The sequence below is a fragment of the Ambystoma mexicanum genome, chromosome 5q (genome assembly GCF_040938575.1).
Source record: "Ambystoma mexicanum isolate Mex_15411 chromosome 5q, UKY_AmexF1_1, whole genome shotgun sequence".
In the NCBI taxonomy this organism is placed as follows: Eukaryota; Metazoa; Chordata; class Amphibia; order Caudata; family Ambystomatidae; genus Ambystoma; species Ambystoma mexicanum.
In genome coordinates, this window is record NC_090933.1 from 1,318,708,404 (window position 1) to 1,318,733,699 (window position 25,296).

Here is a 25,296-nt window from a genome sequence, read left to right on the forward strand (position 1 = left end):
ACACTGTGGATTATCTGAAAAATCTGTGTAGAATCTCTCTGTTAAAGGCAAAAAGTCAGAGTTAATTGAAAGGTTGTTAGAGAAACAAAGTCTGGAGAGTGGGTCTGAAATACCTAACCCAGTATCTTAAGAGGTTTAGGACCCTCAAAAAGCATGACGGTACCCCTTGGGATACCTGGGTATGTGAATGTTTGAAAAACTTAGATGGTTGGGTTAAGGGTTACAGAGTAAACACCTATGAAGGTATGTATGAGAAATCTTATGCTGGAGTCAATGTATGATGCCTGCTCTCCTGAGCTCAGACAGCACTTGGCTGATTCTAAGGAGATAGATCCAAAAAAGTTAGCTAAGGCTGCTGACTTGTGGTTTGCCAACAGGGCCACTCACAAGGATTCTGGGGCAACTCAGAAAAAGGATGAGGGAAAGCAGCCAAAGAAAGATAGCAAGGAGAATTCTAATACCTCCAATCCAAAAGAGCGCCACAAACAGCAACATAAGGGTAAACAACAAGGGCAACTGAATCAGGCTAGTACACCATCTGGACCCAAACCAGATGGAGGTCAGAACAAACCCCCATTCATCAAAACATTTGGGAAATGTTATGTTTGTGGGTCAACGGACCATGTGAAAGGGGATCCCAGATGTAAGGATAAACCTTCAGGGTTCCACACTGTCTCCTTAGCCTTCTCCCCAGAGGAAGAAGTACCTATGGCAAGTGGAAACTTTCACCTACTGGCTGATGAACCCATGAGAGTCTCAGCTAGTGTTTCTTTAGTGTCCCTGGCTTTGTGGGAACAACAGAATTTAGATGTCTATAATTCCATCCCAGATAATACTAAAGAGTATTATAAAGATAGTGTTCTTGTGAATGGCCAGGAGACTCCTGCCATCAGAGACAGTGGAGCCAGCATAACTGTGGTTGATGAAACATTTTTCAAGGTGGATGATGTTGCTAAGACACCCACATGCCTAACCAAGTTAGCTGGAGGCCCTGTGCAAATGCTTCCCCAGTTACCAGCTCTCATACAGTGTGATGATATGACTGTCAAAATACCTGTTAGTGTGCAGAGTGAAGTGCCTGGGAGAGTCCTGGTGGGTAGTGACCTGAAAACTCTTGGAGTTGTGTCAGTACCCCCAGGCCTCCCACTAAAAGGAAACATGAGCTCACTAGGCCTGCTAGGGAGAGGACCTTGAGAGGCTCTCCAGGGGAAGAGATAGAGGAAGCTATCACCCCCACTCCACAGGAGTTGCTCACTGCTATCTCTGGAAAGAAAGAGGAAAAGGGGAAACCAAAGACCTCCAAGAAGAAGACAGATGGCACCCCTGTGCTTCCAACAAGCACATCCCCAAGATTGTCCAAAGTCACACCTGTGACTCCTCCTCCACCTGCTGAGGCAGAGTGTGAGGTACAACCCTGTGTGGTTGATCCAGTTTCTCAAGAGTCAGATCTGGAAGAAGACTTTGGCTTAGTTGGAGATTGTCACAACCCTTACCGCAAACCACCACTGGCAAGTCCACTTGCCAGGTAGGATCAGGGCTCTGGGCTCCATTAAGGCCTTGAAGGCCTGGCACCCACTCCCAAGACTCTCTTGGAGCCAGTCCTGGCTCCTCAGGGGCCAGGCTCATACTCTTTGAAGAACGTGTGTAAAAGGGGACTACTTTTTTCATTTGGGCCTGCAGCTAACATGGAGGGACCCACATAGCTTGGTTCCTAGGAACTAAGCTATGCGGTATATTGTTTTGGGTGTGGCAAACCTGCAGAGGAGACAAAAGGGACATCGTTAGCAGCATCTTACCTGCAATCTCATCCTGTCAACCCCTCCCAGCTCCAGTGAACAGCTTCTTCTGGACACCGCATAACTTCCGAAAAACCTGAAAGAGAAAAGGAGAAGACAATATTAGAAAAGGCATACTCTGGCATTGCTAAGCTACGAACAGTACAAGAAACTTACCTGGCTGGTCGCCTCCTGGCCGCACCGCTCAGGAGTTCCACACACGCTGGAGAAGCACCGCGACCTGTAGGGAAGAAAGAAAACAGGTTAGCAAAGGCAAGACAAAGCAGCGCCGCGCATTGCACTTACTTACCTCATTACAGCGCTCATCACACGCCATCATTTATCAGCGAGGCCCAACTTGACCAGTTTGTCACGCTGAAGCTCAGCACACCTAGGGAGAAAGAAAGACATTATTAATCAAAAGAAAGGCATGCAAGTATAACAACGCTATACCGAACTGCTGCAATAAGACCAACCTGAGAGACACTTGAACAGGCACGCGCCAGTGAAGTAACTTGGTCGCCCACGCCCGCTGAAGACAACGCCGGCAGGTGGAAGAGCCGGCCAGCATCAAAGGCCATTCTAAGGCCCTGTTTGCCCCTGTTCGCTGCGTTCGGCGCATGGCGAGTTGTCTAGGATGCCCACAAACGAACTTTGCATCATCATGGACAAACTCCGCTGTGAGTACCATTATGCCATTCTACGATGCATTACAGAGCATCCATATGCGCATTCAAATGTACGCTGCTCCTTAGATTGACATTCGTATCTGCTCTCCCGATTGACTAAGCGCTGGCGTAACTCCTAGACGCTGCCCAGAAATGTTAGTGATTTGCTGTATTTCATTGCCACTACTGTAAGGCACACCCCTGTGCCCCACACTGCTAGTAAACTGCCGCATTGTGCCTGTGCCCTACACTGCTAGTGAACCGCAGCATTGTGCCCAAACCTCTGTTACCGGATTGCCACACTGTGCCCTAACTGACTGCTCCCACGGATGACTGCTACCCTGTGCTCACCCATCATGGCCAACATCACACCCCCACCATCCGCACTCATCCCCCCTACGCCTTTCCTCCCATCATTTTTCACCAAACCCACAGAACACAAACCCAACCATCTCTCAACACGCCCCAGAACCACGAACTCTAGAAATCTAAAATTAGGCCTCCGCTCCAGACATTCACAGCAAACCCCTCAAAGCAGATTTGAAAACAAAGCTACACCTGAACACAAGAAACTGTCCACTCCCAAGAAAGTAGCCAAAAGGCCCAATACCACTCCCACACCCTGCCCAGACTTACAGTGTGCATTAATTAATGCCAGATCCCTCCCCACCCACGCCACCGAAATCCATGACCTTCTCACCAACCTTGACCTCGACATTCTCGCCATCACCGAAACCTGGCTACACATCGCCGCCGGCCCAGCAATCTCACTAGCCATCCCACCTGGATACTCCATCCTCAGACAGGACAGAACATCATCCACAGGTGGAGGAGTGGCACTCATAGTCAAAGACCACCTTGAATTAAGACAAAGTCCCTCCAAACTAGGGGACAACATTGACTCGCTATCAGCCAAGATCTCCCAACACCACTATCACTCTTAATCTAGTATATCGCCCACCAGGCCCGTTACTGGACTTCCAGGACAACCTCACACACCTGCTAGGTGAAAACCTTAAAACCACCACCAAAACCATTCTCCTAGGAGACCTTAACCTGGGGCTCCACGACCAGAAAGATAAACCATCCACCAAGCTAGCACAAGCTCTCCAAGAAATGGGCTTTGTACAAAAAGTTCTCCATCCTACCCACAGTAAAGGGCGCACTCTTGACTGGGTAGCTGACCACAACTGCGGCATTGACATCAGCTCCACCACGCCTACCCCATGGTCCGACCACTTTCTCATTCACTTCTTCATCCCCTTACCTAACAACTCGGAAAGAAAACTTACGCCCGCACCCCCAGCCATGGCTAGGAGCGCCAAGAACCTCACCAAAGAAAGCATCTCACCCTATCTAGTCCCTCTCACGAACAACCTCCCTGCCTCATCTGACCCAGCTGCACTGGCAGATATCTACAAAACTACCATTAGCACTGCCATAGACATCATCGCCCCCCTACAAAAGAAAAAATCCAAAAACTCCAAACACTCCAATACCTGGTTCTCAGCAGAACTAAAAGAACTACGAACCAAAAAACGCAAAGCCCTAAACTTATGGCAAAAAGCGCCTCCTCACTATCGTCCTAAAAATCACTGGCCACCCAATACAAAAAAAGCATTATAGCAGCCAAATCTGCATCATATAATGATAGAATCTCCAACGCCACCTCAGAATCCAAAGAGCTCTTCGCTATATTCAAGGAACTCTCCACACCGGCCACCAAGTCCCAAGAGATTATCAAAGACCAAGCCTGGTGTAACACCAGGGGAGTTGCTAGGTCTGGAAAAGACCCGGGGCTAAGCTGATGTCTGAACTTTTGGGACTGGGGGCTAGCTAGTCTTTTGGCTGTAGGTCCTGATATTCTATCCAGGGCTACAACCAAAAGATCAGGGGCTATAGCCCCCTCACCCCCCCCCAGCAACGCCCCTGTGTAACACCATACAATCAGCCCTTCTAAAACAAATCAAACTCCTCCAAGCTAAAATCTTAAACCATCACAAAAATCTCACTCAGGAAATCTTAGCTGCATCCCTAAAGGAAACAGTGATTGAGAACAAAAAGATAAGCCACATTACATTACAATCTTCAAATTTAGAGAAGTCTCAGATAAAGAGGTAATCGGTATCGTCAACAGAATCAAACCCTCCAATTGCAAAGGCGACGCCTGCCCCGCCAAACTAGTCAAAGACTGCGTTGAAACACTAGCACCATTCCTCAAATCCTTCATCAATGCTTCCTTCAACTCAAACTCAGTCCCTACCAGCCTAAAAGAAGCCTGGGTGCGCCCTCTTCTAAAGAAACCCACTCTAGATCCAGAAAACGCCAACAACTATAGACCCATCACAACAGTTCCCTTCCTGCTCAAGATCCTCGACAAAGTCGCCTACTCACAAATACAGCACTACCTCGAAAAAAATCGCATCTTAGGCAAAAGGCAATCGGGCTTACGCCCGGGGCATGGGACCGAATCAGCCCTATTAGACCTTAAAATCCAACTTAACGACATCATGGACAAAGGCAAACCGGCTCTCCTCCTTCTATTAGACCTATCTGCTGCCTTCAACCTGGTCAACCATGACATCCTAGGCACGCAATTCAAAAATGAAGCTCACTTCTCGCCTGAAGCCGTCTCCTGGGTCAAATCCTTCCTCGAGGGTCGACTTATGAAAGTCTTTTCTGATTCGGCAAACGCTACCCCAACCACTATCCATTGTGGCGTCCCACAGGTATCCTGCACTGCACCCACCTTATACAACATTTTGACCCTCCCACTGTTCAATGACCTCGACCATCGCCACATAGCCTACAACAACTATGCTGACGACACACAAGTCCTGCTCCCCCTTACTGGGGTATATGAACAAGACGCCGCAGCACTAACAAAAATATACACAGCCATTCAAACCTGGATGGCAGCCAATGGACTTTGCCTTAACGGGGACAAAACAGAGATCCTACTAGTTGGCACCAAAGAAACACTAAACAAACTCCCGCCTCTATACAAATCCTTTAACGTTGATAACTCCACCATCACAGTCTCCACTGCAGTAAAAACACTAGGAGTATATCTTGACTCCACTCTCTCTATGACACGGCAAGTCAATGCCGTAGCCTCCTCTGCTGCACTCACCACTAAGATAATCAACGCCGTTAAACCCTTCCTATCCTCGAAAAACTGCTTGAATGTAGCCAGAGCCACAGTAGGTACCAAACTGGACTACTGCAACGCCCTCTTCCTGGGCACGTCTGCACAAAACATTAAAAAAATGCAAGTCACACAAAACAATGCCCTAAGAGCAGCCCTAAGCATTCCAAAAAGGGAGCACATCTCCCAAGCCAGAAAAGAAGCACACTGGTTACCTATAAAAGAGCGCATACTATTCAAATCCATGGCCATCACCCACAGATGCCTCTCTGCCAATGCCCCACCCTATCTTTCTGAAAGGATCACCCCCCATACTTCCACTAGACCCACCAGGTCACACATGACCAACCAGACCTATTTACCCACCTTTAAAAGAAGCAAAGCCGGAGGGTCCAGCTTTCAACATCTAGCACCCAAAAACTGGAACGCACTCCCCACCGCCTTAAGGAACGAAAAATCATACCATGTCTTCCGTAGACTACTCAAAACCACGCTGTTCAACTAACCCTGCCTCACCTGTATTCTCACCACTGTATATTTGGAAATAACAGCAAATGTATGAAAATATTCTTCTATGCCAATCTGTCTATTTGTGTATTCACTTTGTATGCCTGTAACAAGTAAGACTTCTTTAGCGCCACGATGCCCCCGGGCAGATGTGCGCTCTACAAATCCAAATAAATAAATAAATAAAATAAATAACGTGCCCCTGCCAAGAAGGCAGGATGGAGAGCATGCCTAATTCCACAACAAAGTGAGGAGAGGGCCCAGAAGGGCTGAAGCCAAAGGGGTGGTGGGAGGATACTTACCTCAGTTGGCCAGTCTTGAACCCAGCCCTCCTGTATCTTCAGGCTGAACATCCTCCGTAGACAACATCCAGGGAAACTGGGGAGAAGGTTCCAGCAACCAACCCGGGCTGAGTGGCGTCCCCGTGGATACCAGGTGAGCGTAACAGAACACAAAGCCTGCCATAACTAATCCACCTGGGTGCCATAAAGACATCCAAAATCGACCACTTGGCTCAATTGTTAGGACAACTACGTGCCGAAGTTCATTCTGCCAGGCAAGAGACTAATGCTCTCCGGAGGGACCTAGTAGTAACCAAGGATCGCACTGAAGAGATCGGTAGGCAGTTCTTGCAATCATAGGCAGGGCAGACTCCTCTGCCCGGAAACAACCCATTGGCACAAGATCCCACCTTATCATCCACTCCCACTCCAGTACAAACTACGCTACCCGGAACAGTTCCCCTAGCACCACCAGAACGGTTCTCAGGCGACCCAAGGAAGTATGTGGCATTCATGAATCAGTGTCGCCTTCACTTTCTTTGTAGGCCTGGGGCATTTCCAAACGACCAAGCTTGGGTAGCTTTTGTTTTGTCATACCTGAGTGGTAGCGCAGCAGACTGGTCGGTGCCACTGGTAATCCATGATGATCCTTTGTTACATGACTTTGGGGGGTTCCAGAGGGAAATGGAAAAACATTTTGCTCGCCATACCCAAGAACAAGCAGTAGACAACAAACTCTTGTCACTCCAACAGGGGAATCAAGACTTGTTAACGTACATTACCACCTTCAATAGACTGGTTGCTGAAGCTAGGTGGCCTGAAAACAAAAGAACCACGTTATTTCACCGGGGCCTACGAGGTGAATTGAAGGACGTTCTAGCCCAGGTGGTTGACCCACCCAGAGACTGTACCGAATTTATCAATTTGGTTGTGCAACTAGATCACCGATTGCAGGATCGAAAAGCAGATCAGTCTAGGACGGACACTCGGGCCGTGTATGTTCAATGGGCTTAGGGAGTGATGGCAGGTGTGTTTGATCTGTTAAATGGTGTGATATAAAGGGAGGAGAGGGGTTAGGTGTGGGTGTGGTGTGTCCCTGGGGTAGAATGTGTTTAGTAGAGATGTGGTGATGTGAGAGCAGATATTTGTGGCAGAATCTTGAGCCTAATCTGCTATTCCTAAGCGTGAGAGAACATGGTTGGTTAGGTGTTGGCTTGGTGGGGAAGTGTTTCAACCAGAAGGCAGGTGAGTTCAAGTAAGGGTTGGTAAGGGACAATGTGCAATGGTTTTGAAGAAGTGGGTGCTGTGTGGAGGCAAGTATGGTAAGAACTGGGGTGTGGCTGTAGTTGGCAGTCACATTCGTAGTGTTACGGTGGCGTAACGTGGTATATTGTGTGATGTCTGAGTAAACTAGTGTCACATGTTTAGGGCTATTGGATGTGGCCAGTGGGAGAAATATGCTGCAGAATGAAGTAGCAATACATATTTAGTATTTGGCTAAATGCAGGTTACAGCGAAGGCGCTGGGTATGATAAGGTGAGTGCCAATTCTTGTAGGTTGCAAACGATGCCTACTTTGATCTGAGTAGTGGGTAGAGAATGGCATTAATACACAACGAAGATCACGTTGTGTTTGTTTTGCGAGAGTTGTCTTAGTGTTCTTACAAGGTGCTTGTTAAGCATAGGCTAGGCTAACGTGATGAGCAAAGGCAAAGGGGTGGGCGTTAAATGACGTGCCTATGGTCCGCTAGACAGTGGCAACAGTTAGCAGTAATGTGTGATCAAAGAAGGGCATAGACAATGCAACAATAAATGCAGTAGTCCCGAGATGATAGTTGTAATCACATAGGAAAATCTACACATGAAAGGAAGGAGCACGATACCATGCAGACAGTTGCAATTAATTGACGTAAATATGGGTGTGCCAAGTAATCATGGGCAGATGCGCAGGACTGAGTACTGTGAACGTACGGCGCGAGTTGCAATGGCAGTGTTAGTGCTCAGCAGTACTAACAAGTATTAGCGGTTTACAAATATAAACTTAAGCTTTCAGTCACTGCAAAAAACTTGGGAGGTGAGCTAGCATGGTCAGTGTAATAACAGCAAATGGAAAGAAGCCAAAGTAAATAACTTCAATGATTGCTCAGTAGGAATCATATGGTGAAAAGCCTGAGGTAGTACATGGCGGTTGGTAGCAAGTAAGTTTGAGAGGCAGTTCGTACCTTAATAGCTGGCTGGTGGCAAAGTCAGTTTTCATGAGCTCATTAGCGAATGTCTTTTGGCGTGCACACCATCGCACAACAGGCGCAAAACAGGGCCTTTACCGTGGACCTTCCCCGGATGGGCCGCAGCCGGCGACTTCCGCCTGCCGGCGTGTAGGCGTGGCAAAGTAGAGATTGGTTGCTAGGCAACGTGGTTGTACACCATAGGGGCCGCAATTTTGAGATCAGGCCATGCGGGCTGCGTGAAAAGGAAACAAAATGGCAATGATACATGGCTAGCAGGCAGCAGCAAAGGCAGATGGCAGGGGTGCTGTGCCACGATCGTGTTGGAGGCACATGGTGGGTGTAGATGTGAGGCAAGTGCTCACCTTCGAAGTGATTGCAGCGGAATGGCAATCAGAGACTGCTGCTGAAGTGGATCAGCTGGTGTGGATGTCTCTGCAGCTGGGGAGTAGGGCTCCTGCCCTCTCCAGGCATCTAGCACGACTGCAGTGGGGGCGCAAAACAGGGCCTTATCCCGAGACCAGAAGTTAGAGCTTTGTTTCTAGCTTCAGCTCAAGAGGAGGAGGAGAGTGAACCTCTACCTGACCTTCTCAGAGGCCAACCTTTAGATGAGAACATAGGAGTTAATCTATTTTCTAACTTGACATCTGAACAACAGGATGAGTTCAAGTTTCTGTTAAATCAGTTTGCCTCCCTGTTTTCACTTTCACCAGGCTTGACCCCTTGGGGCCATCATGCTATTCTCACTGGTGACTGTTTACCTGTGAAAAGCAGAGGTTACAGAATTTCAGAACATGTAAGAACCCAAATAAAGGAAGAGGTCAACAAGATGCTTGATCTCGGGGTTATAGAGCCATCTACAAGTCCATGATCTAGTCCAGTTGTTTTAGTACCAAAGGCAGGATCCAAAGAGTTGAGATTCTGTGTGGACTATAGAGCACTAAATGCAGTCACTAAGACGTTCCTTTACCAAGGACAGATGAACTGGTGTTAGGAAGAATTATATGCAGTACTCTTTGGGAACACCACACACAATTAAGACTGCAAGTGACAGTACAATTTCAGCTTTGATACAAGCCTGTACTACACAGTTAGAGTGGTAGCAGTAGCAGAGCGGACAGACTTATCTCAAGAGTAAGTGAGCAGTATCAAATAGTAACACAAAGGACAGCAATTACTATGATTCAGGCAAACGCTGACTCAAGGTTTTCAAGCAAAAGAATATACATTTATTTCACTCTTCAGTTGTATAACATTACACTATTATAAGCAGTCTAAAAATCACACTCTTAATACACCACACCACTTCCCTTAGATTCCAGACAAGTTAAGCTCACAAAATGAAGTGGGAGCAAAATGGCACTCCAGCAATTTAAAAGGGAGGGAAAGACAGAAGTTAACAGAAATTGAATCACACCAACAGTAAGTACTTGGGGCAATTGAACAAGAGAGACTGCAATGATAAAATCAGAGAGAAAAGGCTTAGGGCCAAAGTCAATAGGTCAAAAGTCTTTTGCTCAAGATAATACAGTTCAGTGTAGTTTGCGGTAAAGTTCGTGCCACAGATTCCGGACAAGGTTGGTTGGTAGAAAAGTTAGTTCAAAGAGAAGAGAAGGACAAGCCCTCGGATTGGAAAAAGATTTCAAACACTTTCACCGCGGCTGAACAAAACAAATAACCGGATTTGCACAGTACCTTAAAATGGCGAGGGAGCTGTAGCAGAGGCAGACGATCCTGGTAGTTCCTGCAGGCTCACGGTTCCTGAAGCGACTGTCGGACTGATCAGAAGTAGGAAGACTAAAGGGTCCTGCACTACCCAGGGAAGAAACCAGCAGCAGAGCAAAGCAACGAATAAAAGGTGCGCTCCGTAAAACACAAGCAGGGTTCGACCTAACTGGCTATCCGGCCCACTGTAGCTCAGTACAGCGAATTCGACCAGAGGAGGAGTTCTGGCTTGCAGTTTGGGCAAACTGGTTGGTCCCACCAGCTCAAGGGAAGACGTTTCCTGGAGGATCTTCTCTGTCGTAGGATTCTGAAGAGTCGGACCTGCAGCAGGGCTTTGTAGGGGTCCTCTTCCATCAGTTCCTCGTAGGTTCTTTCGTTCCAGTGACGACTCTGCCTTTCCAGTCCCAGAGACCTGCTTTTTATGCAGTTTTCCCCCATTGATACAGCCTGGCTGTCAATCACACAGCAGGGTGGCTGTCCTGGCAAGGACAGGCCCCTCAGCCAATCAAACAGGAGTGCGACTTGGGTTACCAAGGGAACCCATGGCAGGGGTCCGAAGATCCCTCCCTCACTTCCTGCCTAGACTTTCAGGTACCTTAAGGAGGGCTTCTGTGCAGAAGCCCGCGAAAAGACGGCGAACAAAGGGATCAAACCTGGTTTGGCGTGCAGAGTAAAACACGAGAAAGACATTTACAAAAAGAAATGGCGAAGAAACCCAGCTGGAACCGTAATAAAACATATACGGCCAAGCGGGTTTACGTTTGAGGCTAATATAATAGCCTAAAACAATACCATGGTTATTTAAGATAACCGCGGTATATAAAATAGGGTAGATACGACTGCCATCAGCCAAGTCTTAGTGTAAAGGGAGCGAAACAATGCTCCAAGAGACACTGACAAAAAGGGATAAGAATTAACCCTTTCCAATACTCCATGTAAGCTGGGGTGTACTGGGTCTGTGGTTAAAGTGACTAAATAAAGTTAATTGCAACTTTATCTTTTCTGGGGGACAGTAGTCAGCCCCAGAAAATGGAGTCACGGGGAAGTCTAAAAGAAAAATATGGTGCCATAGAGTAGGTGAGGCTCCAGTGCCCAACATCACCCATGAAGTAGAAATACGCACAGCAAAATGCATGTAAGAATGGGAAAAAGGCTCACACTCTTACCGGGTGAAACAAATAAACCCTAGAAATCCAGCAAAGCTGCTGAGGGACTCAGTAGGTAAGGGAAATTAGCCAATTTTGAGAATTCTCCCTAACAACTTTTGGATAAACTTGGTGTAGCCAAGTACCTCAGTACATTTGATCTGACATCGGGCTATTGGCAAATAGCCCTGACAGACCATGCCAAGGAGAAAACTGCAGTTTCAACCCCAGCAAGCCTCCACCAGTTTAAGGTTATGCCTTTTGGATTAAAGAATGCACCTAGTACATTCCAAAGGATGGTCAATCAAGTTCTGAATGGGATGGAGGACTTCTGCATGGCATACTTGGATGACATTGCAGTGTTCAGCCCTACTTGGAAATAACATGTTGATCACTTAGGATATGTTTTGCAGGCTCTTGAGCAGGCCCATCTGACCATAAAGGCAAGCAAATGTCAAATTGATCAGAGTAAAGTGGTCTACCTTGGTCATGAGGTAGGAGGAGGTGAAATAATTGCCTAGCAAAGTACAAGCTGTACAAAGCTGAGCCTCCCCTACTACTCAAACCCAAGTGAGAGCCTTCCTAGGCTCACTGGGTACTAAAGGAATTTCATCGAGAACTATGGGACCATAGCTTCTCCTTTGAATATAGTCTCCTCTCCAAAATTCCCTAAAAAGGTTAGATGGAAGGAGGAGTGCACTCAAGCCTTTGAAAACCTGAATAAAGCCCTTTGTCCAGCTCCAGTCCTAAGAGCTCCTAATAATCACCAACCCTTCATTGTGCCGACAGATGCATCCAATACAGGTATAGGTGCAGTCCTTAGTCAACTGGATGAGAAAGGTAGGGAGCACCCCATTTGCTTCATCAGCGGGAAACTGAAGGAACCAGAAACAAGGTGGGCAACCATAGAGCGGGAATGTTTTGCCATTGTGTGGTCTCTGAAGAAGTTTAGACCATACTTGCATGGATCTACTTTTGTGATTCAGACTGACCGCCAACCCTTGAGATGGTTAATGTAAATGAAAGGGGAGAACCCACAACTCCTAAGATGGTCAATCTGCCTGCAAGGGTTTGATTTCACCATTGAGCACAGGTCAAGATGTCACCACCAAAATGCTGATGGTCTCTCTAGGATGTTTATAACCGACTAGAGTGAAGAGATTCATCCAGGAGTGGATTAAATCATCCTGTCCCTTAGTCTGGGGGGGGGAGTGTTAGGGAGAATTCTCCAGAATGGCTAATTTCCCTTACCTACTGAGACCCTCAGCAGCTTTGCTGGATTTCTAGGATTTATTTTGTTCACCTGCTAAGAGTGTGAGCCTTTTTTCCCACTCTTACATGTGTTTTTGGCTATGTGTTGTAAATGTGTATGTGTTCATGGACTGTGGAGCATCACCTACTCCATAGGCATCATCATTTTACTGTGTGTCACACAGCACCGTTAGTGCAGTGACACATGGTTGTCTTTTTTAGACTTCCGAACTCAGACTCAATTTTCTGGGACTGACTATTATCTCCCAGAACATGTAAAGTTGCCATTGACTTTTTAAATTCACAGACCCAGTACAAACTATCTTACATAGAGTACTGGAAAGGGTTAATAGTTATACCTTTTTGTCTGTCTCTCAAGGAACATTATTTCGTTCCCCTCTCTTTAAGATTTGGCTGGTGGCAGTGGTATCTACCCTATTTTTCCTACTGTTGTCTATTTGAATAGCCTTGGTACTGTTTTAGGCTAAGTTAGTAGCCTCAAACATAAACCCGCTGGACCCCTTTTATTTTATTTAGGTTCCGGCTGGGTTTATTCGCCATTTCTTTTTGTAAAGGTCTTTCCTGTGTTTTACTCTGCGCGCTAAACCAGGTTTGGTTCCTTTGTTCACCGTCCTTTGGCAGGCTTCTGCACAGAAGCCCTCCTTAGGCACCTGAATGTCTGAGTGGGACAGGATGTGAGGGAGGTGTTTGAGACTCCCTGCACAGGGTTTGCTTGGAGACCCATGTCGCACTCTGTATGATTGGCTGAGGTGACTGTCCCGCCAGGACAACCACCATGCTGTGTGATTGACAGCCAGGCTATGTGAATGGGGGAAAACTACATAAAAAGTAGGTCTCTGGGGCTTGGAAGGCAGAGTCGCCACTGGATCGTGAGAACCGAAGAGAAGCTGAAAGAAGTGGACCACTGCCACGAATGAACCTCCCGGTGAAGCCCTGCTGCGGTCCGAATCTCCAACCTTCGACGACAGGGAAGATCTGCAAGGAATTTTCTCCCCTTTAGCTGGTGGGACCAACCAGTTCACCAAACTCCAAGCCAGGCCTCCCTCTTCTGGTCGAATTTGCTGTGCACAGCTACAGTGAACCAGATAGCCAGGAGGACCGGACCCTGCTTGCATTTTAAGGAGCACACATTTTATTTGTCGCTTTGCTCTGCTGCTGGTTTCTTCCCTGGGCAGTGCAGGACCCTCCAGTCTTCCTCCTTCATGTCAGTCCAACAGTCACTTCAGGAACCATGAGCCTGCAGGATCTGCCAGGAACGTCTGCCTCAGCTACAGCATTCTTCTGCTCTAAAGGTACCTTGATTCAGTGTTTGTTTGAACCATAGTAATTGCTGTCCTTTGTGTAACTACTGATACTGCTCACTTTACTCTTGAGATAAGTCTGGCTGCTCAGCCATCGCTACCACTTTACTGTGTAGTACAGGCTTGTACCAAAGGTGAATTTGTACTGTCACTTGTCTTAATTGTGTGTGGTGTTCCCAAAGGGCTCTGCATATGATTCTGCCTAACACAGAGTGATATTGAAAATGGTTAAAACTATCTCTAATACTCAATACAGTCCACTGATAGTAGGCAGAAGAGAGCTGGAGGCTGGATGCCTGGAGCCTGGGTCCTTGTTGAAGGTGTTGGGATGGTGTTGAATGCACGTACAGAATCCCAGGCAGGCAAAAAGGTTCCGGTTGAGAAAAATATATTAGTGATCCACCTTGTGGGAGCAGAGTGAAGGGCGTGCCATGGACAGTGTATACATTGTCTTAGTTCGGTCTGATACATTTAGATACCCACATATAGCAACACAGTAAGAGCAACAAATGTATTAATGTTGCAGTTGCAGAGGTTATAGATAGGGCACCTTTATAGGCTGATGTTTAGAGGGCACCTTTATAGGCTGATGTTTAGTTGTTGTGTTATTAGTATGTATTGATGTGCGATATGGGGTAAGAAGCAGACGAAGGTGGAAGATGGAGTCAGTAGGGTAGTGTGGTAGAAACAAGGTCAGTGTGGTAAAAGTGACAGGAGTAACGCCATTTTGGATGTTAATGCCTAGCACACGATGAACAGATGAGAATGCTGGACTTAGTGTGGATCTGCTGCTCGGTAAGTCCAGCTCCAAAAACAAAGCCCTTTTTCCATTCCCCCAGGAGAGAAGCCGAGGTCAGAGGCATTCATTGTACGCAGATAAGCACTAATTGTATTCAACTGCAGGGCCTGGATGTGATGGGAACGGAATGTTAGTCGGTAAAAGAGCAGTAAGGGATGTGCCCTTTGAAAGACAAATTCATGAGACTAGTGCACGTGGCTGTGTAATGCCAACGAGCCAGCCAATGATTTAGAACACTACTGCCCTCACCCTGGGATGGACACCCCATATGAATTGCACCTAGACGCACAACTTAAGCAAACAAATCCTTGAAATTCAGACTTGAGAATGGTGCCCTTGTCCATATCATCCATGGGCACCTGGGGTTGTGAGATAAGTGCAGGGAGCTGTGTCTAGAAAGTCTTGTGATTCGGGACAGGGGTCGCAGAGTTGATGCCAATACATTTTGTTCAGATTAGGGGCGCAGCTCACATGCGCCATGGCATCTGGTTTCATGAGGAAGCCTACTGTCTCATCAAAAGCAGAGTTTGGCCTTGCAAAGTTTCTTTGATTGTGCCTGGAACAGGAGGGTGAACATCACGTGATGGACCCAAATTAACGAGCTTATCGATAAGGACACACCAATCACACATTTGGGTTCGGCAGTGACTATGTAGGGGACCAGGTGTCTATGGAAATGGGGGCAGCGTAGATGTGACCAATCGGTCATGGGACTACAGGGTGGGCGATTAGCATGTTCTCTAGATGGTAGCCAATGAGGGTGGTGGGATTATGTTGTACTCATTAAGCATAGTATTGTTAATTTGCGCTTTTTCTTCTATATAAGGTGTAACGTCTTGAGATGAGACCTGTGTCATGTTCGGTTTATAGTCAAAAAATCGAAAACAAAAAGGTCGAAAGTCAAAATATCAAAAAAAAAGTGGAAAAAAAGTCACATTTCTTTTTTGTTACATTTTTTATTCGAAATGGGGAGGTTCCCCCCCAACCTCCCTTTTATTATTATTTTTACCTTTTTTTTACATGCGAGAGCCAAAAAAAAAAAAATAAATAAAAAATAAATTATTCAACCTTTTTTTTGTCGTTATGTTTTCCGTTTGTCTTTCGACATTTTTTTTCTCGATATTTTGACTGGACACCGTCATGTTCGTTCTATGGAACTGTCTGAGACCCTTTTGCATATAATAAACCTTGTTGTTACTTGCAAAGAGGTGTAGTGATTGTATTGGTCATTTGGATTGGTTTTATTCTACATTTTCTGTCTGCCATCCTTTCAAAGGCATGTGGTTTGTACATCCAAACATTCCAAAATATTAAATCCAGTTGGATAAACCGCCTATCCAAACATCATGGTCGCTTTGCAAAATGCATCAAAAAGGTGCCTTAAAAAATGTAGTGTCAATTGGAATTGACCATGATGCAAAGATAAGCCAAATATGAATAAAATGGTTCCATGGGTAGTGAGCTGATTACCATAGGTAGGATTACTTCCCTATGCAGCTAAGTCAAATATAGTAGTTCTTGCAAAAAGAAAAGTGTTGAGTCTCTAGAGCCCAAACATTCAGTTCCAAAAGCTTCAACATCCAAGCAGAATAAAGGTGTGCCAATTAATCCCTCCCCTATGGCCATAATGGAGGAAGTTGTCCCAGCTCAATGCTCGTCCTCCAGCTCTGCTCTCCAGTCAAATGGCATTCCTTCAGGATTCACAAACAGCACTGTGTGACTCCTCCTAGAAACTGGCTTTTTATAGCTTTAGCACAGTTGTTTATCAAAAGCCTGAAGATTTTTATCTATAAAAGCCGAAGGTTTTATATGTCTAAAAGCCTGATGCTCTTTTTCTCTCCATGCCCGTCAGTTGTAACACCTTACCTGAGGTCCTGTGGGGTTGGCATGGATTTCCCAGGGAAAGCAGAGGCACAAGTGATGATAGCACACAGACTCCAAAGCGGGACTGGATAGCAGCACTGGAATGAAACAGCCCCTCTACCCAGGTCCCCCAAAAGAAATGGGTTTCTATGTGCTGAACCTTCTTGTGGCGGAATCAACCCGTCATGTAGTCTGTAATCCCTGGTTGTGAATTGCACTGCCTGCATGGAGGAGAGAGAGCGGTAAAAGCAATGAGTGTGTAACCTAGGCTCCAACCCTTGTCTTCCCCTCCTTTCCCTGGTTTCTTTCCCCTCCCATCACTGATATGTACCTGGTGTTTTTGCAAGGGGCTCACAGCGTGGTTGGATAGGTTATTGATGAAAAGTTCTCTGGTTGCGTACAAACGGGGCTGCCGCGATGTTAGTGCCACTCTTCATTAGCTTTGCTATATCGGCACCCTTCCATAAGCACACTGTTACTTCACACCGAGCATTTTTTAACAGACAAAGTATTAGCGCAATGATCAAATGCACTTCTGGCAGACAACAGGTCTCCAGCATAGTTTTACAGATAAGAAGGTACTGCCCAAGTGCCCGACATACTACTGCATTCAACAGGTCTTTCAGATATTACAATGGATTCAACTTGCATGCACATGCTGCTCCGTAACACTTAGCTGCTACTTTTCTTCTTTCAGGTCCAGAACCTGTGCAGAGGGCAGGGGTTCATCCTGAAGCCAGATGGTAGCCCAACAAATGAAAGACATCCAGGAAGAAACAAGGAGGCAATGACGTAGGAAGAAAACACGCCACCTGGACCGTGTTGCTAACAGGTAAGCATTACTCACTTGAACTGCGAACGTCGAGCATGGATTGCAGAGTGGCATGACCTTTTATAGGCTTTGTTTCCCAAGATGATGGCACGGCTGGACATTCTGGAAAAGGTAGTTTTTTGTCTGCACAGAACGCAGCCTTCCAGGACAAACCAAGCACACAGAGCCCAGGTGTGATATTGCTAAATACATATACAATAGGGCTTCCTTTGTGAGTAAGGAGTGTACTGTGCCTCCCCTTCCTGGTGTTTTTATGTTGGCTTGGGGTCAGTGTTACTTAGAACCTGCCCCTCTTTTGCTGTTCAATCCTGACATCAGTCAACAATCTCCCTCATATCCGGCCTAGCCCAGAAGCCTGGTAGTCCATTGTAGTCTTTCAGGACTTAATTATTGTTATCAGAACATTGGATACTATTAACCAAAACAAAAAGAACTATTGAACTATTGGAACACATCCCAGACCATTGCGTTGCAGCCCAGAAGCTACACTAGCCATAGTGTACCTGGTTGTTCCAAAACTACTGATTAGCCTGGCACACAACCCAGACTTCCACAGTAAATAATAATGGGTCTAATCACGAGTTGGGCAGTAGCCCTTAAATGGAGTGGTAATGGAATTAGCACAGGCAATACCACTCCGCTGGATCACAAGTCAGAGGTAATTCTTTCAGCCACAAAACAAATTGGTGCTATTGTCACTAGCGCTAATAGCCCTGACAACACAAAGCGCAATTACAGCCATATCAAGTCCATGTATGGCGGTATTAGCACCGGAAACAGCCGAGATTTATTTCCAGCCTCCAGCTGGAGGTAAATGAACACATGTGCTAGAAATAAAACCACAGGTGCATCCAATGTACTCCAGAGGGCTACATAAGGCACACCCCTACCCCAAACATTGTTTCCAACACCATGCTGCCATTATTTTCTGCAAGTTGGAACAGCCAGCTGCTTGGTGCTGCGTCTGATTCTTGAGAAGTTTGACAACCAGGCTAGGGCACAGTGAGCGCAGGGTGGCATAGGTGGAGGAGAATTTTTCAAGCTAGGCGAGCACCCATCCCTAGGGGTAAGCCATTACCCTGGGCCCTCACTGACACCCAGTTGGTCACCCTGTACCGCATGAACCGGGAGACCATCACCAAACTGCTGGCCTCAATCCAGGAGGACATTGGGAGCAGTATTAACATCTGCACAGCTGTGCCCCCACTGGTCAAGCTGGTTCCATGGTCCTACACTACAGCACACTGCTGGGATACATGGAGAGGTACAGAGGACAGCAGACTTGGATATTGGGTGAGTCCAATCGGCTCCACATATGCACAGTGAAGCCCCTGACAAAAAATTGGGGGTGGGTTAACACTGAAACAAAGCATGGCATGGCAAGTGAATGCACTAGCAGCACCCGACAAGCACCCACACCAACAACAGGGGAGAGCAAAGGGTGCATGCACATGTTGGACACACCTGGGCACACAAGCTGACGTACACATACTGCAGCAATTACAACACACATGACCACATGTACCACACTACAGCACCCAATAGCAGGCTATCCAACCCAGCATGTCCCATGCACGACCCCATCACACAAAGCAGACATTAACCCTCACTGTGCATAGCAGAGTGCATGGAACACAGCAGAACAGGTTAGATTAATTCAAAGTAACTCAAAAAAAGAATTGTGTGCACCAAATCCACAACACTGAGATGGGGCCCTTTCTCGTCTTTGTGAAACACCAGACAAGGCACACAGCCACCAGGGACACACCACTGAACAACCGCCACAACGATACAGGGTGCATGTACAGGCAAAGGAATGCATGACACAATTGACAAAGGCTGCACAGACATCACACAGACATCAAACTTGAACCAGTGTAAGTTGCCTTTTTGTGTTGACCACACCCACCTATGGAGGAATGAAACCCATTTCAATTCAGGCCACCTTGCTCTTTTCTTCTGATATTAGTCACATCGTACACCCAGTCATTGATTCTGGTGCCACAGGTAATTACATATACATCTCCCTCACAGCCTCCTTGAACCTGCCCTTACAGAACAAGAGCCGGCCCGAACCAGTTCAGGCAGTTGATGGAACATTGTTAATTTCTGGTCCCATAAAACAACAAACGGCCCCTTTGACACTGTTACTTCAGGACACACACAAAGAGACTATATCCTTCAATTTGATCACAATACCCAATTCGGACTCATCCTTGGTATTCCATGTTTACGGGTTCACAATCCTGTCGTGGACTGGGCCTCCGGTCGCTTGTACTTCGAGTCCACATATTGACAATCCTCTTGCCTTGCCCAGTCTGCTGTACCTGACTCTCCGTCGCAGTTATTAGGGGCCGTTGCTCAACTCACACCGAATGACACCCTCCCCATGGAGCTTCATCCACCCCGGCACATAGTGGGTTCCATAGCTTCAGGCATTCCTCCGGAATATCAGGACTTCCAGGAAGTGTTTGATAAGGGTTGTGCAGAATCCCTTCGTCCACACAGGCTTTATGATTGTCCCATTGACCTCTTACCTAATGTTAGCATACCTTCCGGGAGGATGTATTCCTTGTCTCCCTCAGAAGACCTGGCTCTCAAGGAATATATACAGAATGCCTTACGCCTGGGCCATATCCGGCAATCCACGACATATTTTAGACCATTATACAAATCATCCTTTACACTTTAAAGACAATATAGATGATGCCCTGGAAACGTACTAAATGCGACAAGCCAAAGGATCTCCAATCAGCATATGGGAAAAAAGTATAGAAGCACAGACCTTTCCTCTACTCTTTCCTACTGGAAACGTAGGACGGTACGATGATAGACCCACACAGATAACAGCATCAGAATATCGCTCTTTACAAATGTATTCAGATGACCCCAGATTCAGACAAAACGTGATATACATATTCCACCTTCTCTCTGAAAGTGAACTAGCAACTTTATGCTACGGAGTTGCACACACATTAAAATCAAGTACCCATTTTCAAAATATGTCAGCTATGCAATTATTATAAAAAGTGCAAGAAAAAGATGAGGTTTTACAGTCAAGTATTACAAATCTTTTAGCAAACATGCGTGGTACAAAAGAATACTGGTTCCGATGTCACGGAGATGTACGCTGTATGATAAGAATCCTTGGCCCACCCACTTGGTTTGTTACATTAAGTTGTGCAGAATATGCATGGGAAGATTTACATGATTTCCTACGCCTAGCAAACAAAAAAAAAACATAGATATAAAAACACCAGGAGAACTCTGCTCTCTAGATTCTGTAAATGTATCAAGATATTTCCATCATCGCTTCATTGCTATGCTACACTTTATTTGTAATAAGACTGTTCCTCCCCTCGGAGAAGTTCAACACTTCTCCTAAATTTGGTCAGGACAGTGATGCCACTGTTTTGCAGTTCATCCAAAAATATGTCACTTGTGAAATCTCTTCACAAACAACACATAGTGACCTTCATGCACACATTTTACAATTTCAAAGACACAAATGTGGGAAATATTGTTGTTGCAAATATAAAAACAAAGAGAAATACTACACCAAATGCCGCTTTGGTTTCCCTATACCAGCTTCAGCAACAGGTCACGTAAACAACTTCATGTCTTCAGTCAGACATAGTGGCAAAGGTAAATCACCTAAGAACACATATTACATAAAAAGAACAGAAGAATCAAAATACATCAATGATTACAATGCAATCATTGCCCTCCTATGGAATGCAAACATAGATGTGCAGTACATTGCAAACAATTCCACTGCAGTTGCATGATATGCCACAGCCTACTTAACCGAAAAAAAGAGCTTCAGGACCTCTGGGATGACATATCATCTGACAAAACACTATCACAGAAATTGTACAGCTTAGGCATACAAATGCTCTCTCTTAGAGAATGTGGCTGCTATGAAGCTGCAGACCGTTTAACCGGTACTGCCTTTGTCGGAAAATCTTACAATATAGTATGGCTAAGTCTTGGTCCTGCTAAATCTAGAAAGAGTTCTCACATCATATGAGGACATAGAAACAATAGCCAAAAATGATCCCAACATTCAAGACATTTTGAAAAACAATTTCTAAGACACATACTACCCAAACAGGAGTACCACTTTTTGAAACCATGGGCCTCATTACGAGTCCGGCGGTAACCGAGGCGGTAAAACCGACTGGTTACCGCCGGACTCATATTACCATTCCACCTCCGTGGTTCCCAGAATTACCGGGGCATTACAACCCCGGTGACCCGGGAATTCCGGAGGCGGAATGGTGTAAATCCCCATTCCCATTGAGTCCTATAGGACTCAATGGGAATGGGGACCATGGAAACACCGGCCCCATCTCGTGATAGTGCCGGTGTTTCCACGTCCGCCTGCAGGCGGGCGGTGGTAAACCCGCCAGGTCAGACCTGGCGGGAACGCCACCTCCCGCCTTCAGGACTCGAGTTCGGGCGGTCTGGAATTAACAGTGGCGATGGGTTTACCGCCACTGTTATTTCCAGACCGCCCGATCTGTAATGAGGCCCCATGTGTCTCTACCACGTAGCCCAAAACTTCACATACATAAATAATATTAAACCAGATGAAAAGAAAGGTAGATACAGAGTAGTAAATTGTGAAGGCAGCTTAGTGAAACTTACCAAATGCAGCTTAATTAATCATATCAAATTGTCATTAAAAAGTCTTCAACATAAAGAACTGTATTACATGTCCCTGTTACAATGTTTTAAACCATGGAGAAAAGAAGAAGAGTTACTGGATACATATGACTCCTATGAATTTGCTTTCAAAGCAAATGAAAGCACTATAACAGATGTAAACTTTACACAGTACCAAACAATGTTGCACAATGAACAGCAACACGAAGAAGAACTCCAGGCCCAACTAGAAGTGGACACTCCCGACAGTAGTCAACCTTCTGTAACAGGAAGCCAAGAACCACTTGGACAGCCACTAATACCAAATGAGGCAGAATTAGCAATGACAGAAGTAGAAAACACCATGTGTCAGTATGAACAAGCTACAGAAGACTTTGCTATACTGAAATCACAACTGAACAATGAACAGCATAGCATTTTCCAAGAAGTATCAAAACAAATTAAACATGGTGTGCAACATGAAAATAGAAACGGTACCTGCCAAGACTACAAACCTATACTGCTATACGTGAGTGGTCAAGCTGGTTCAGGAAAAACATTCTTAATCAAAATCATCAGCAAGTTCCTCCAACAATTGACAAACAACAAACTGTCAGCTGTTGTAACTGCCCCCACAGGTTTAGCTGCCTGCAACATAGGCGGTGTCACTTTACACCGATTACTACTCCTTCCAGTAGAACACGAAAACAAATTAGACTATTACAAACTTTCTACAGAAGCTGCAATGGAACTAGGCAAAGTTTTGAAACAAATGAAAATGCTACTAATAGATGAGGTGAGCATGGTCTTCAAACTAATGTTGGCTTTGATTCACCTCAAATTACAAGCGGTACTCAAAACAGACTATGAAGAGCTCTTTGGAGGAAAACACATTATTGTTTTCTGAGATCTTCAATTGACACCAGTGAAAGGTGAACCTATTTTTAAAACCTTAGGTCACAAACTGTGCCATAAAGTTCTTGGCAGCATGGGAAATGTCAACCTTTGGCAACATTTCCAATACAGAGAATTAACAGAAAACATGTGCCAGAAAACATGTTGGGCCTCCTCAGTGAGGTGCAGCTTGGTTCCCTATGGCGCAGCGAGCAAGGGACTCACGTCTGTGCATACCCTCTCTCACATAGTGAGACAAACAGTAAGCACAAAAGTGATGGGTGGAAGGTTTTGAATGAATCTGAACCACTAGCATTGCTCTGGGCAACCTTCCACACCACCGTTTTTTAGCCCGTCTGCGCCATTGCAAAAGAGGTCCAGCCATATGCAAGTCAGTCAGGTACTGCCACCAATGGTAGCAGCCCAGCCCGAACTGCTAGGCCAGGTCCCCTCTGCATGGAAACACAAGCAACCCCAGACATGTTTTGGCCTTGTTGGGCCTCCTCAGTGAGGTGCACTTTGGTTCCCTATGGCGCAGCGAGCAAGGGACCCACGTCTGGGCATACCCTCTCTCACATAGTGAGACAAACAGTAAGCACAAAAGTGATGGGTGGAAGGTTTTGAATTAATCTGAACCACTAGCATTGCTCTGGGCAAACTTCCACACCACTGTTTTTTAGCCTGTCTGCGCCTTTGCAAAAGGGGTCCAGCCATATGCAAGTCAGTCAGGTACTGCCACCAATGATAGCAGCCCAGCCCGAACTGCTAGGCCAGGTCCCCTCTGCACGGAAACACAAGCAACCCCAGACATGTTTCGGCCTTGTTGGGCCTCCTCAGTGAGGTGCAGCTTGGTTCCCTATGGCGCAGCGAGCAAAGGACCCACGTCTGGGCATACCCTCTCTCACATAGTGAGACAAACAGTAAGCACAAAAGTGATGGGTGGGAGGTTTTGAATGAATCTGAACCACTGGCATTGCTCTGGGCAACCTTCCACACCACCGTTTTTTAGCCCGTCTGCGCCATTGCAAAAGGGGTCCAGCCATATGCAAGTCAGTCAGGTACTGCTACCAATGGTAGCAGCCCAGCCCGAACTGCTAGGCCAGGTCCCCTCTGCACGGAAACACAAGTAACCCCAGACATATGTCAGCCTTGTTGGGCCTCCTCAGTGAGGTGCAGCTTGGTTCTCTATGGCGCAGCGAGCAAGGGACCCACGTCTGGGCATACCCTCTCTCACATAGTGAGACAAACAGTAAGCACAAAAGTGATGGGTGGAAGGTATTCCTACGCATATATGTACCCAGACTCCGAACATTCCATGTCAATACCTTAACTTCATTAGCCATACCAATATGTGAATTACCCACCCCCCCGCCACCCTGCCCCTCAGGTCCCAAACTCCCAGTTTAAGCTTGCCCAAATGCTCCACACCCCAGGCAGCCCCTGCCCCTTCTAATCACACAAAACACATACGCACACTCCTTGGCACATATCTCACCTCGTGTAGGTTTCAAAGCGTTACTCCAACCAAACCAAAACCAGAAAACTGCGCTCATCAGCCACGGTCCAACCGTGACACTCAAGCGCCCCTGCATCTGCTTGACCCATCTGGGCCACGGTGTGCGGGCTATACTGCGTCAGCAACTGGCCAACGCTGAACAATTTGTAGGGTGTGTATGTTCGCCCTGATCGAGGTTCCTACCTCGCTCCTGCCGTATGACAGAACAAAATACTCGATTGTTTCTTAGTGCTCACCCGCAGGCCCTTCTGTTTCCGTGTTCATCCCTCACCCCATTCCCCCTTTGGGCCGGCCACTCCTCATCTCACCGCCTCTTTTCCTTCATCCAAGTTATTATGTTCCAACCACATTGTGGCCGCTGCCGGCGTTTCCAAGAAAACAGCCCATCCTTTATAAAGTACTTTAAGCCTGGACGGGTACATCAACATGTACTTGACGTTCAGTTTCCTGAGCTTTAACTTAATTGGCACAAATAAGTTCCTTGCCCTTTGCACTGCAGGTGTATAGTCCGGATATATGGCTATGTTGGCGTTATCCCGACGGATCGCCCCCCTTCCCTGGAAAATTTCAAGATAGTCTCTCTGTTGGGAAAGTTTAATATTTTTGCTATCATGTGGCGAGGGTGTGAGCCCGGCGGCGGTCTTTTCTGCAAGGATCTGTGAGCCCTCTCTACTACAAACCCCTGTGATAGTACTCCTG

The 25,296-nt window shown here is 46.4% G+C and overlaps 1 protein-coding gene and 1 pseudogene across 3 annotated transcripts in view; one reads left to right on the top strand and one right to left on the bottom strand.

Moving 5' to 3' along the window:
* LOC138498483 (zinc finger protein 615-like) overlaps window positions 1–25,296 on the bottom strand; it is a 222,110-nt gene that overhangs the window by 64,361 nt on the left and 132,453 nt on the right. The window lies entirely within an intron of this gene.
* LOC138498498 (zinc finger protein 850-like) overlaps window positions 1–25,296 on the top strand; it is a 661,846-nt pseudogene that overhangs the window by 15,918 nt on the left and 620,632 nt on the right.